Raw genomic sequence first — 5392 nt, 5'->3', positions numbered from 1 at the left:
ATTTTAAAAACCCTTTTTCTTGGCTTTACTGTTCTTTCTTTTAAGTTTCTTTTTCCTTCAAGAACTTAGGACAGTCTTTGGCTTTGGCGCTTTTGATAGGTTTTTCGATCTCTTTTTTATATTCCTTATACTCAATTTTTTATTTTATTGAGTTCTTATGACTTAGGTTATTTTTGCGATGCGTTTTCTTTGCTTCTCGGTTTTCATTTTGACTTATGAGTCGGAATGTTTCCGAGTTTCGCACGATCAACTTTTAAAACCTCTTTACACCAACTTGTACCTCGTCGTTTTATCCTGACGACCATCTAGGTCGGTCATGGGATTTTCACGTTTTGTCGAGCTTAAGTCGGCGCGTTTCGTAGAAAGAAAAACAAACGAGAAGGAATTTATAAGAGATATTGTAAAAGATCTTTATTTATTTGGGAAGGTACTTTCGCTGCTACTAAGGGTTTTTGATAATCCATTCTCCCTTAGTCTCTACTGTGATGCCTCGTTAAAAACCATTCTTCAGAAAAAACCCTTTGATTTTTGGGAAAAAATCGTGAAGTTGGGAAAAGAGTACATCAGGGAGTAGAGTTCGCATTTAACTATAGTACCTTTTCATGTTACAAGCATGCCACAACCTAGGTAACTCGGCTCCGCTCAGGTCGGTCACTTTGTAGTAGCCATTTCCTAAGATTTCACTAATCTTGTATGGTCCCTTCCAATTGGCAGCAAGCTTTCCTTCCCCAGACTTGTTGACTCCAATGTCGTTTCTGATTAAGACCAAGTCGTCTGGGGCGAAACTCCTTCGAATGACTTTTCTGTTATATCTCGTAGTCATCCTTTGTTTCAACGTTGCTTTTCTTATCTGGGCTTGCTCTCGGATTTCGGGGAGCAATTCAAGCTCCTCTTTGTGCCCCTGTACATTTCCGACCTCATTATGGAGGATCACCCTTGGGCTTTGTTCGCTGATTTCTACTGGTATCATGGCTTCTATGCCATAGACAAGTCGGAAGGGTGTTTCTCCTGTGGCGGATTGTGGCGTCGTCTGGTAGGCCCATAGCACTTGCGGGAGCTCATCAGCCCAAGCTCCTTTTGCATCTTGTAGTCTTTTCTTTAGTCCCGCCAGTATGATTTTGTTAGCTGCCTCCGCTTGTCCATTTGCTTGTGGATGTTCCACCGAGGTGAACTGGTGTTTTATTTTCATACTGGCTACTAGGCTTCTGAAGGTAGAGTCGGTGAACTGGGTTCCATTATCTGTGGTAATGGAATGAGGTATCCCATACCTTGTGATGATATTTTTGTAGAGGAACCTCCGACTTCTCTGGGCAGTGATAGTGGCCAATGGTTCTGCTTCTATCCACTTTGTGAAGTAGTCTATTCCCACAATTAAGTATTTGACTTGTCTTGGGGCTTGGGGAAAAGGTCCTAATAGATCCATCCCCCATTTTGCAAAGGGCCATGGAGAAGTTATACTGATTAGCTCCTCGAGAGGAGCCACGTGGAAATTTGCGTGCATCTGGCATGGTTGGCACTTTTTCACAAATTCTATGGCATCCTCCTGCAAAGTCGGCCAATAGAACCCAGCTCGGATTACTTTCCTTGCTAGCGACCTGGCTCCAAGGTGGTTTCCGCAGATCCCATTATGAACCTCTTCTAGTACTTCAGTTGTCCTTGAGGTCGGTATGCACTTTAGCAATGGTGTTAATATTCCTCTTTTATAGAGGGTATTTTTCACCAAAGTGTAGTATTGTGCTTCCCTCCGGATTTTCTTGGCTTCTTTTTCCTCTTTGGGGAGGATGTCGAATTTTAGGTATTCGACCAAGGGGTTCATCCACCCGAGGTTTAACCCGGTCACTTCAAGGACTTCCTACTTGTCCTCTGTTTTCATCACAGAGGGTTCTTGGAGAGTTTTCTGGATCAAGCTTCTATTATTCCCCCCTGGTTTGGTACTGGCTAACTTGGAGAGGGCATCTGCTCTGCTATTCAGGTCCCGAGTTATGTGTCTGATCTCGGTTTCTGCAAAGCGCCCGAGGTGCTCCAGAGTTTTTTCCAAGTATCTTTTCATATTCGGGTCTTTAGCCTGATACTCTCCATTTATTTGGGAGGTCACTACTTGGAAATCGCTAAATATCAGCACCTGGAATGCACCGACGTCTTCTGCTAGCTTTAATCCTGCAATCAGGGCTTCATATTCTGCCTGATTGTTGGAAGCTGGAAATTCAAATTTGAGGAAAACTTCTATCTGTGTTCCCCCTCCATTGGCTAGTATTATGCCTGCACCGCTTCCTGTTTTGTTTGAGGATCCATCTACGTATAGTTCCCATGTAGTTGGCTTTTCCTCTTGATCTCCTGCATATTCCGCTATAAAGTCGGTGAGGCATTGGGCTTTTACCGCTGTCCGAGTTTCGTACTTTAAGTCGAACTCGGAGAGCTCTATCGCCCACTGAACCATTCTCCCTGCAACATCTGTCTTTTGGAAGATTTGCTTCATGGGTTGGTTCGTTCAAACTCTTATTGTGTGGGCTTGGAAGTAGGGCCATAACCTCCGCGAGACTATTACTAAGGAGTACGCAAACTTCTCTAGTTTGCGGTACCTTAGTTCGGGACCCTATAGAACTTTGCTGGTGAAGTATACTGGATGCTGTCCAACCTCATCCTCTCGTATTAGGGCCGATGCGATAGCTTTGTCCGCTACAGACAAATATAGGACAAGCTCTTGCCCCACTAGAGGTCGGGTAAGGATTGGAGGTTGGCTCAAGAACTTTTTGAACTCTTGGAATGCTTCCTCGCATTCTGGAGTCCACTCGAACTGGCATCATTTTCTCAGCAGAGAGAACAGTGGAAGGGACCTTAATGCTGATCCTGCCAAGAACCTGGAAAGGGCTGCAAGTCGGCCATTTAATTGTTGGACTTCTCTCAAGCAAGTCGGGCTTTTCATTTCTAGGATAGCTTTGCACTTGTCAGGATTTGCCTCGATCCCTCTTTGAGTTAGCATAAATCCTAGGAATTTTCTGGCCTCCACCGCGAAGGTACATTTTGCGGGATTTAGTCTCATCCCATGCGCCCTTATGGTGTTGAAAACTTGCGTGAGGTCCCTAAAAAGGTCGGCCTCTTCCCAGGTTTTTACCAGCATGTCATCTACGTAGACCTCGATTAAGTGCCCGAGGTGGGGAGTGAACACCTTGTTCATCAGCCTTTGGTACGTGGTCCCTGCGTTTTTTAATCCAAAAGGTATGACCACGTAGCAATAATTTGCTCTAGGTGTGATGAACGATGTCTTTTCCTGGTCTGGCTTGTACATCAGGATCTGGTTATATCCCGAGTAGGCATCCATAAACGACAAGTATTGATACCCTGAGCTGGAGTCCACTAGAGTATCAATGCTTGGGAGCGGATATGGGTCCTTGGGACATGCCTTATTCAGGTCGGTGTAGTCGACGCACATCCTCCACTTGCCGTTTTGTTTCTTGACTAGCACTACATTTGCTAGCCATGTTGGATACTTAACTTCTCTGATGAAGCCGGCCTCTAGGAGTGCTTGTACCTGCTCTTCCACCGCTTGAGCTCGTTCCGGGCCGAGCTTACGCCTTTGCTGCTGTACAGGTCGAGACCCTGGGTGGACAGAGAGCCTGTGGGACATGAGCTCGGGGTCTATCCCTGGCATGTCAGAAGCTTTCCAGGCGAAGAGGTCGGAATTTTCTTTTAGGAGCTTTGTCAACTTTTGTTTTAAGCTTTCTTCCAGGTTGGCTCCTATGTTAGTATTTTTTCCTTCCTCTTCACCGACCTGTATTTCTTCAGTTTTTCCTCCTGGTTGTGGGCGCAGCTCTTCTTTGGTTCTTGTGCCACCGAGCTCTATGGTGTGGACTTCTTGGCCTTTTCCTCTCAGGTTCAGACTTTCATTGTAGCATTTTCTTGCCAGCTTCTGATCTCCTCGCACCGTTGCTATCCCCGCAAATGTCGGGAATTTCATGCAAAGGTGAGGGGTAGACACCACCGCTCCGAGTCGATTTAGGGTAGCTCTGCCAATCAAGGCATTATATGCTGACCCCACGTCGAGGACTATGAAGTCTATGCTCAGAGTTTTGGACTTTTTCCCCTTTCCGAAGGTCGTGTGGAGGGGTAAAAATCCCAGTGATTTTATTGGCGTGTCGCCTAATCCATATAAGGTGTCGGGGTAGACTCTTAACTCCTTTTCATCCAGCCCTAACTTGTCAAACGCGGGCTTGAAAAGGATATCTGCCGAACTCCCTTGGTCTACTAGAGTTCTGTGGAGGTGGGCATTAGCTAGGATCATGGTTATCACCACTGGATCATCATGTCCAGGGATTATTCCTTGCCCGTCCTCCATTGTGAATGAGATTGTGGGGAGGTCGGGTGCTTCACTCCCGACCTGGTAAACTCACTTGAGGTGTCTCTTGCGAGAGGACTTGGTGAGTCCTCCACCCGCGAATCCTCCCGAGATCATATGTATATGCCTCTCGGGAGTTTGTGGTGGTGGGTCTCTCCTGTCCCCGTCCTCTCGCTTTCTCTTCCCGTGATTGTCCGACCTTTCCATGAGATATCTATCAAGCCGACCCTCTCTGGCCAGCTTTTCTATCACATTTTTAAGGTCGTAGCAATCATTTATTGAATGACCATAGATCTTATGGTACTCACAGTAATCGCTGCGACTTCCTCCCTTTTTATTTTTAATGGGCCTGGGAGGTGGCAGCCTTTCAGTGTTGCAGATCTCTCTGTATACATCCACCATGGAAATCTTTCAAGGAGTATAAGAGTGATATTTCCTTGGCCTGTCGAGGCCGAGTTCTTCTTTTTTCTTGGGCTCTCTTTCCTTCTCTTTTGCAGAGTGGGAATGCCCAGGTCGCCAACTCGGCTCTCGTAGTCTGGCATTTTCCTCCATGTTGATGTACTTTTCTGCTCTTTCCTGTACATCGCTCAGGGAGGTGGGGTGCCTTTTTGATATGGACTGTGAAAAGGGACCTTCTCTAAGTCCATTCACTAACCCCATGATGACAGCTTCCGTGGGCAGGTCTTGAATCTCTAAACACGCTTTATTGAACCTTTCCATATAGTCCCGCAAAGGTTCTCCGACCTCCTGCTTTATTCCCAGGAGTCTCGGCGCATGTTTTACTTTATCCTTTTGGATGGAGAACCTCATCAAGAATTTTCTCGAGAGGTCCTCAAAGCTGGTGACTGATCTCGGTGGGAGGCTGTCGAACCACTTCATCGCCGCTTTTGACAAGGTAGTCGAAAAGGCTTTGCAGCGAGTTGCATCAGAAGCATCAGCTAGATACATCCGACTTTTAAAATTGCTTAAGTGATGCTTCGGATCTGTGGTTCCGTCATAGAGGTTCATATCAGGGCTTTTGAAGTTTCTTGAAACTTTTGCCCTCATGATGTCCTCACT

Source organism: Arachis ipaensis, chromosome B03 (assembly GCF_000816755.2).
Source record: "Arachis ipaensis cultivar K30076 chromosome B03, Araip1.1, whole genome shotgun sequence".
Taxonomy (NCBI): Eukaryota; Viridiplantae; Streptophyta; class Magnoliopsida; order Fabales; family Fabaceae; genus Arachis; species Arachis ipaensis.
This window is presented reverse-complemented; position numbering follows the sequence as displayed.